General features: G+C 38.8%; 1 long non-coding RNA gene across 1 annotated transcript in view; it reads right to left on the reverse strand.

Moving 5' to 3' along the window:
* LOC140506653 (uncharacterized) overlaps positions 1-926 on the reverse strand; it is a 40130-nt gene extending 39204 nt beyond the window's left edge. Inside the window, exon 1 of the long non-coding RNA XR_011968025.1 lies at positions 866-926. This is a non-coding gene — a long non-coding RNA (uncharacterized lncRNA). The remainder of the gene's footprint in view (positions 1-865) is intronic.
* Between the last annotated feature and the right edge of the window lie 8878 nt (positions 927-9804).

A 9804-nucleotide genomic window follows, 5' to 3' on the forward strand; every position in this document is an offset into this window, starting at 1 on the left:
TGTAGAAAAAGACAACATATTTGGGCATGGCTACTCTGTAGATTTGTTTTGATTGACTGTGTTTAATTGTGAGGTTAGTTTTTTTCTTTTTTTTTCTCTCAGTTTTGGGGATAGAGAGAGGGGACACAGGAAGTGCAGGGGCAGAGAGTGATGCTCAAGATGAGGGCTTTTTATTATTAGTTCCTTGGAATTGTGTTAGATCAATAGCTAAGTCATTCACAGTTGATCATCTCTTTATACTGTATATATATGTATATATGTCATATATGTACATATATATATATATATATATTATATACACACGTGCGCACACACACACACACACACACACACATTACTGTGTATATAGTTCTGGTTCTGCTCATTTCACTTTATACCAGGTCATGTAAATCCAGGCTTTTCTGAAATCTGCCTGTTCATCGTTTCCTATAGCTCAATAGTTTTCCATTACAATGTTCAGCCATTCCCCAGTTGATGGACTTCCCCTCAGTTTCCAATTTTTGCTACTGATAAAAGAGCTGCTATAAAAATTTATGTACATATGGGTCCTATTCCTTTTTTTTTAATCTTTTGTGAGATTTAGGCCTAGTAGCGGTATTACAGGATCAAAGGGTGTAGCACCAACTGGATATTCACAGCACCTACAGCTGCCATAAATATGTTGGCACAATTCTGAATCACAAAATACAGCAGACTCTCCACATGGAAGACAGAACCAAAACATTTATCCAGACACCAGAAAGCCAAATCCATCATAGTAACAAAGAAATCTATACACAGTAACAATGCAGAGGACAACGGCATCCCCAAGGCTTCCCACAAACCAGCTCCCTTACACAAATCACAAACAAGCTCTCCCACTCACGGTAATTGTTGCCTTTCCCAGCTCTGACTGCTCTCTGACCAACTTCCTCTCAGCTCTGCTCTAGCCCTGACTCTTCCTGCTCCACCCCTTCCTACTCTATTGTGACTTGACTCATGTGACTCAGGCTTCCATGTGACTTAAGCAGGTCACATGGGCCTATGAATGGATCAGAAAGCTCTTCCCATTAAGAAGCAACATTATGTTAACAATAAGCAGAAATACATAATCAATTCAAGGGTGGGTATGGTGTTATAGACTTTTGGGAATAGTATTGAATTGTTCTCCAGAATGAGTCAGTTCACAACTCTACCAATAATACATCAACCTCTCAGTTTTCCCACATTCCCTCCCATACTTGTCATTTTCCTTTTCTGTCATGTAAGCCAGTCTGATAGGTTTGTGGTGGTGTTCCAGAGTTAATTTTGGTTTCTCTGACCAGTAGTGATTTAGAGCATTACCTTATACATAAGGCAGTGTAGGAATAAAGAACAAATCCTTCTTCCTGTTTCTTACCTTCTTTCTCCGAACAGTTTTTACTGAAAACAGCATCAGATTTGGCCATTCCCAGCATCTGTTGAGCTGGCTCCCCAAACACATAATTCTTCTCATAACTCCACTCAAGGAAACCAGGTAAGATACCCTTCTCTGCCTCAGGAAGCCAAATTCAACTCCTGGGGTCTGAGAATGAACTCTTTCTATAGAGGACTGATTTTTTTCCCTCCTCACGTGTTCCTTTTCGCCCTTTATCCCCAATGTGCACAACCCAAGTTGGACCCCTTATGTTTAAATCAGAGCAGAGGGTGTCCAAAGTTATACTGTAGACCTTGAAAATATGCCAGTGATAGATGTAGGATATCTTTGACATGTTTGCAGACTCCCTTGATCCGCCTGTCACTTCTGCATACATGCAGTTACATTCACATCCCTCATAAATTAGTATGCCTGTGTTTCCACAGATCTTCCAACACTGATTATTCCTACTTTTATATATACACACACTCACTATAAAGAGAGAGATATAGATATAGATGTATATTTTCTAATACATAGGGCACTTACTAGCTGTGTAACTCTGGGTAAGTCACTTAAGGATCATCTGCCTCAGTTTCCTCATCTATAAAATTGAGTAATAATGACACCTACCTCCTAAGGGTATGGTAAGGACCAAATGAGATATTTCTTTTCAAATATGTTTTCTTGTATTGATTCATTTTATTTAAATATAACCTCTGCTTCCCAACAAGCAAAACAAAACAATGTATGTTCTCTAAAAATAAGCAGATTTATAGTAATAATGACTGTTGGTATATATCACTTTCAATTTCATAGTTCATAGTTTATTGGCAGATGGAAAAGATGATTTTTACCTTTAATAATATGATGTCAGTATTGTCTATTATATTTAACATAAGGGTTACTGCCTTTTAGTATCATATACTTTTAGACTGCTGTAGTCATTACATATGTTGTTCTTGTGATCTTTCTTTACTCAGCACCATAGCATACACTCCAGATTTTTCTGAATTATTCAAGTAATCATTAAGTACAGTACTTATTACATTACATTCATATACAATGATTTGTTCAGCCATTTCCCAATAATTGGGTTCATATTTAGGAGATGATATTTGTAAAATACTTTGTAAATCTTAACGCACTATATAAATGCAAGCTATTATTTTTTAAAAGTAATTCATTGATCAGCATAAGTGAGATTTCTACACAGTTTAAACTAGTTTGATAACAATATGTATTGATTAGTGTAGCAAATATTATGTTCAGATACTCTGCTTAGGCAGATCAGCAACTTGTCGATACATTGCTGGTCTTAAAAGAGTTTCCTGGGGCACTAAAAGGTTATATGACTTGTCCATGGTCTCTCAGTGAGTACATCCTGAATTTAGGCCTTCCTAGTATGATGCTGGCCCACTATACACTTCAGTACACTGTCTCTGAATTCTCTACTAATGCATCATAATACCTGTCATAGATTCAGAGCATTAACAGATGGACCTTCTAGTCAACAACTTGATTTTACATATGAGGAAACTGAGGTCAAGAGAGATAAACTCATGTATTTGTTGTTGTTCAGTTGTTTCAGTAATGTCTGAACATATATATTTATATACATATACATATATTCTCATCATTTATATATATGGGTGTCTTATTGCTTGCTGTCTCAGTGCATAGAGCAGTGACTAAATGGAGGGAGAGAACTTGGAATTCAAAATTTTTTACATGAATGTTAAAAATTAAGTATTTAATTGATTGATTAGTTGATTTTTTTCAAAAATAGAGATCTCTCAAAGACACAAGGTAAGGAGCAGAGCCAAGACCTAATCCCCTGTTTTCTGAATCCAAGTCCAATATTTCACTGTACTGTGCTTCGTTAATAATTATTGGATAATATTAATTAGATTAATAAATAGTAATAAATTTTGTAAAATATATTAATGAATATTTAATAACATTCTTATTACTAACAATTGAGTGTTAAGTCGAATAATAGCCAAAGTTCATTTCCAAATTCTTATTAACACTTACATCCTCTACCTGAAACACTCCCAGCTCAGTTTCCCCACCTAGTGACCTAATGAGAAACTTCAGCTCCTAAATTTTAACTAATCTCCAGTACCGCTCTTGATCAGAAAGTAGCATCATGAATATGTTTATAGATGGCATTGATCTCAAGGTACACGAGTTCAAATTCCAGTTCTGCAACCCATTGCCTGTGTAACATTGAACAAGTTACTTTACTTCTCTGGGACTTAGTTTCTTCATCTGTAAAGTAAGAATGATAATTTTGACATTATCTCACCAGTCTGTCATATAAAAAGTACTTTGAAAAATCTGAAGTGCTTTGTAAATATTATTACTCACTATGATCCAAGACTCAGGATTCCCTTCCTGAGTTCAGGAACTCTTCCAATCACATACTGACCTAGTGAAACAACTGGCCAATCATAATGATGAGATCCCAGGCTCAGTACCTAATCTGATATCATCCATTGGTTCAGAACACTTACCTGTGCTGGAGGACTAGAGACTAGCTCCTTTTCTCTTCTTAGTTAGTCTTCAGTGGTCACATAGGCACGCACACAAACTATCTATCAATCTCTCATTATTTAGGATTTAATAAAAGTTAATTTATTCCAACTTAGAAAATGTATGAGCATACATGCTATTATCTACATACACAGAGTAGATACAGAATTTCTCAACTGTGTGCAGTTTGGAGATGTCTACCTTAAAGCCCTTGAGGTAATTGCCTGATTCTTCTGCTGGATCCCAGTCAGTTCCACACTATGATTTTATCAGAGTCATAACTGGGGTAGGGAAACTAGGTGGTGCAGTAGATAGAATGCTGGCCCAGGAGTCAGGAAAACTTATCTTCCTGAGTTCAAATACAGCCTCAGGCACTTACTAGCTCTGCAACCCTAGGGAAGTCACTTAACCCTATTTACCTCAATTCCTCAATTTATAAAATGAATTGGAGAAAGAAATGACTAGTATCTTTGCCAAGAAAACCCCAAATGGGGTCACAAGAGTTTGACGTGATTGAAATGACTCAACAACACCGACAAATATCTAAAGTGAGGCAATCAGAATTTTGTCTCCTGGACCCTTAAAAAAGGGTGTGATCGCTAATATAAATATTTTAAATAATAATTTAAATATTTTTTATATTTGTACTTTAACAGCATTTTCATTCCTCAGGAATATAGAAACAGTCATGCTAAAGACCTAAGTAGTTAGAATATTTAGTTAAAAGGAAAGGTACCAGAGAGCAGACGCTTCCTTCCTCCAAAAGAGCTTCTCCTCCCTTGACCATTTTCACTCCTCAGTGGCATTCTCTTCATCATAGGTTTCCTGGAGTCCTATGAAGACACGGAAATCAAACTCTCTCCTTGGCCAAAGGTTTTTTAGATTTCAGTGTCTCTCTTCACTAGGAACAATTTCCTGGGGGTTTGCTTCATGGTGCTGGTGTCCTAAGATCTTCATTGACATTCCAGTGAATTATCTCATTTACTTCTTGTATTATTTTTACTTGATGAACTTAAAAACTTGAGGGACTTACAAAAAAGTGTGTTTTGTGCTGCTTGCTCCAAGAAGCAAAATTTGCTGTTTTATAACGATCCATTTCAGGATATTTGAGAGCCTCCCTACCCCCAAATAATCCCAAATAATTCTCAGAATCACAGAACATCAAAATTATAGAGCACATCAGATTCCTCCTACTCTTTTTTTTCTTAATTAGAAGCATTATTGTTATCTCCTGTCACTTCCTCCCCTCCTTTCTAGAAAAAAAAAAGTAGGAAAAAAAAAAAACCCTTGTAACAAAAAAGCAGTTAAGCAAAACCTTTTCTACCATGACCATGCCCAAAACTGGATGTCTCAGAATGCATCCTGAATACATCACCTCTGTCAGGAGCTAAGTGGCATCTGAGTTGAACCTTGGAGGAAGTTGAATGTTCTAGAAGGCAGAAGTGAGAAGGATTCTAGTCCAAACCTGGGCAAAGATACAGAGGTATGAGAAGAAATGTCGAGTTCAAGAGAATCCAGGAAGGAAGATGATGGTAATAACACAGGTAATGATGGTAGAAGTACAAGGGAGAAAATAGTTATGGTACAAGTGGTTACATAGGCTAATTTGCCCATAGATCTGGGGAAGAGAGGGAAGGGAGGGAAAGAGGGAATGAAGGCTCATTAACTTGTGAAGGGAGAGGGCTAACACAGTTCAAGGACAAAGGGGCTGGGGACAGAGAAGCAAGAGCAGGAAAAGGCACATGCAGGCCAAGGGAAGAAGGTGGGGGAGAGCTGACACATGGGGGCTGACAGGAACACAGACAGGAGAGGAGAGGTGGCATGGTGGGAGTTGGGGACAGATACACGGTACCTGACTGCCAAGTGATGGAAGACAGAAGTGCAGCCGGTGGATCAAAGCTCTACTCCCTCAATGCTGGAGGTCTCAAGTCAAGCCCCCAATTCTGTGCTGTTCTGCACTCACTTGGAGGGGGAGCGGGCATGGGTTTAGGGTGTGTGTGTGTGTGTGTGTGTGTGTGTGTGTGTGTGTGTGTGTGTGTGTGTGTGTGGCCAGGATACGGGCGTGGGGGGAGGAAGCTGAACTGAGGGAACAGGAGCTGAGAGAACACAGTACTGTAAAGTTAGCCTTGGTGGGTCTTTTGGAATGCAGATTTCTTCCGGAATTCTTTACAAAAAGTTGAATTTGTGTAATGGTAATTTATATAAAGTGACAACTATCTCACTCCATTCTGGTCAAATAGTCTGGTTAAGCAGGTCCCTAAACAGGATATTCCATTGGTATTCAAAGCTCTTCCTAACTAGCCTCCTCCCCACCACCTGCCAGTCTCCCTGTCACACAACTCTTTGATCTAGGGACACTGGTCTCCTGGCTGTTGCAGGAAAAAGACACTCTATCTCTCAGTTCTGGGCATTTTCTTTGGCTGTTCCCCATGCCTGGAATGCTCTCCCTCCTCATCTCCACCTACTGACCTCCTTAACTTCCTTCAAGTTCCAGCTAAACCCCTCCCACTACAGAATGCCTTCCCCAATCCCCCTTAACTCTCAAGCCTTTGCTCTGTTAATTATTTCCTATTTATCCTGTCTATAGCTTTTTTGTACATACTTGCTTGCTTGTCTTCCCCATTAGATTATGAGCTCCTTGAGAGCAGGAACTGCCTTTTGCCTGCTTTTGTAATCGCTAGAACATAGAATAGTACCTGGCAAGTAGTAGACCCTTAATAAGAGCTTATTGACTGACATCACTGGAATGTATTCCCACCCCACCTCCACCTCAAAGAATTCCTAGTTCTCTTCCAAACATAGTTTAAGTGACTTTTCCTTGGGGTTTAGTGGAGCAAACACTGGACTTGAGTCAGAAAGTCCTGGGTTCAAATCCTACCTCAGACATTGACTAGATGTTTGACTTTGGGCAAGTCAGAATCTCTTTGGATTCAGTCTCTACTTCTGTAAAATGAATGGGCTTTATTTGATAACCTCTAAAGTGTGTTTCATCTCTAAAATTTTTTGTTCAGTCATTTCAGTTGTATCCAACTTTTCAAGATCCCATTTGGCAAAGATACTGCAGTGTTTTGCCATTTCCTTCTCCTTCTTCTTTTACAGATGAGGGGCTAGAATAAATAGGGTTAAGTGACTTGCCCAGGTTCACACAGCTAAAGTCTAAGGTCAGATTTGAATTCAGGGAGATGAGTCTTTCTAACTACAAGCTTGGCTCTCTATCCACTGTGCTACCTAGCTGCCTCAATTTTTAAATCTATGTTCCTACAAAAGGTTCTTTCTGATTCTTCCTCCCCTGTTCTACTGTTAATCCTCTCTCCATCTTGAAATTACTTTGTATACAGAGAAAAATAAATTTGAAAGACTTAAAACTTAGAATAAAGGTGAAACACCAATTACCTCCTGAGAAGGGAGATAACAAACTTCAAACTGAATTTTAAAAACAGTACTCAGACATTTTAGGAAAGGACTAATGGGGGAACTGGTTTTGCTGGACTGGGCATGTAGGTATTAAAGCCTCTTTTTTGTTTTGACATTTGTTTTGGAGCTTGGGTGTTCTCAGTGGAAGTTAGGGGTGGTAGGGAGGAATATTACTAAAAGAACAAAAGCTATATTAAGAAAAAAAGAAGTGACTTTATATTTATTTACTTGTACATATGTTTTAACATCAAAAAGAATGTAAGTTCCTCAAGGGCAGGGATTTTTATTTTGTACATATTAGGTACTTTAAAAGGGCTTGTTTAATTTATTCAATTTATTTAATATTTAAATTTGACCCCTATGCAACCAGAAGCCAAACAAGTCGCTTGTTATTGTTATTCAATCATGTCCGACTCTCTGTGACCCATTTGGGGTTTTCTTGGCAAAGATACTGGAGTAGTTTGCCATTTCCTTCTCCAGCTCATTTTACATATGAGGAAACTGAGGCAAATAAGGTTAAATATAGGTAACTAGTGCTCAGGCTCACTCAGCTAGTAAGTATCTAAGGCTAGATTTGAAGATGAATCTTCCTTACTCCTAGACCTGGCACTCTATTCACTGTGCCACCAAGCTGCCCCCAAAACAAACCATACACAGGTGCTTTGATGGACCCACTGGAGTGGCCTCATTACATACTTGGTGAGTAAGTTATTGTATTTCTTTGCAGCTGAGTCAGTGACTCTGAAGCCATGCCAACTGCTGATTAATAGTGTACCACAGAAAATTATCAACAAAACCATCTTGAACTCTGTGACAATGATGATGAGAGTGATATGACCCCAGAAAAAGGTTTCTAAGATGGTACAGAAAAAAGGGCGCTGGATTGGGAGAAGTGGTCCTAGATCCAAATATCAGTTTTGCCACTTAACTAGCTGAGTGACCTGAACATCAATTTCTTTCTCTGTAAAATGTGGTTGAACTCAGTGATGTCCAAGGGTTCCCCAAGTCCTATGATCCTTTGTTTCCCTTCTCATGCTTTATAATCAGCAGGGTGATCATTTCTGAGAATTGGTTACTTCCTTCCCCATCACCCCGCTTCATTTCATGACCCCTCCCTTTCCCAGTCTCATCCTGTCTTTATCATAGGATGGTAGACTTAGAACAATGATGAATTTCCAATGCCCTTTAGTCACAATAGTACAACTCTCTCATTTTACTGACCAGGACTTAAGGGCCCAAGAGGTGAAGTCAGAGAAAGAGATAGTAAGTTAGAAAACTAGGATTCAAACCCAAGTCCTTTGACTTTGAATCCAGTGATCTTTCCACAAAGTTTTTGATAAATTGAATCCTCTAGCACCAAAAAAATATAAATAATGTTGGGAAATTGCATTCTTTGTCCTTACTGTCCCCTACCCCTTAGGACTTAAGATGATCCAGCCAAAAAGAAAGAGTGCAATTTTTCTTCCCTTTTCTTTCTTAAAGAAATATATAACAAAGCTGAAAAAAATAAGTTTGGGATAAGATTGCGCAGGGCGCTAAAAGCTAACCAGAGGAGTCTAGATTTCATTTTAAAGGCAACAGAGAACCACCGGAGCTTACTGAGTAGTAAATGACTTGGCCAGATCCGCCCTTAAGAAAAACTTCTTTGGAGCAGAATCAGAACATTGTACACAGTAACAGTAACATTGTACAATGTCATACTTACTTACTTACTTACATACTTAGCCCTTCTCAGCAATGCAAGGATCTAAGACAATTCCAAAAGACTTATAATGGAAAATGCTATCCACATCCAGAGAAAGAACTATGGAGGCTGAATGCAGATCGAAGGATATGATTCTCTATTTTTTTTTTCTTTCTCATGGTTTTTCCCTTTTGTTCTGATTCTTTCACAACATGTCTAATGTGGAAATACGTTTAATATGATTGCAAAAGTATAGCCTATATCAGATCACTTGCCGTTTTGGGGGTGGGGGAAGGGAAATCAGAGGAGAGGAAGGGAAGGAAGAGGATGGAGAGGGAGGAAGGGAGAAAAAAAATTGGAACTCAAAATCTTATAAAAGCTAATGTTGAAAACTATCTGTACCCGTAATTGGAAAAAAATAAAATACTATTAAGTGGAAAAAATAAAGTAATATTTATCAGTACTGAGAAAAAAAAGAAAAGAAAAATCACTTTGGCAGCCGTGTGGAAGATGGACTAGAGCAGGGCAAGACTTGAGGCAGAAAGCCCAACTTGGATGCCATCTAGGACAGAGATGATGGGGACTGGACTGTGAGATTTTACACTGGCTGGCACTATGGCACACTATGTCTCCTCAGGCCTCACTGGAACACTGAGGTGAGGACCACAAGCTTCATTATCTCACTCTCTAGCATTTCCGGAAGTCACAAGCAGACCCAGGCACCCACAAAAGTACACATGCATTCCTTTCTTCTCCTCCCTCTGTTTCCGCCTTACCGTGCTCCTCCCCTTTT

Source organism: Notamacropus eugenii, chromosome 5 (genome assembly GCF_028372415.1).
Source record: "Notamacropus eugenii isolate mMacEug1 chromosome 5, mMacEug1.pri_v2, whole genome shotgun sequence".
NCBI classification, from domain to species: Eukaryota; Metazoa; Chordata; class Mammalia; order Diprotodontia; family Macropodidae; genus Notamacropus; species Notamacropus eugenii.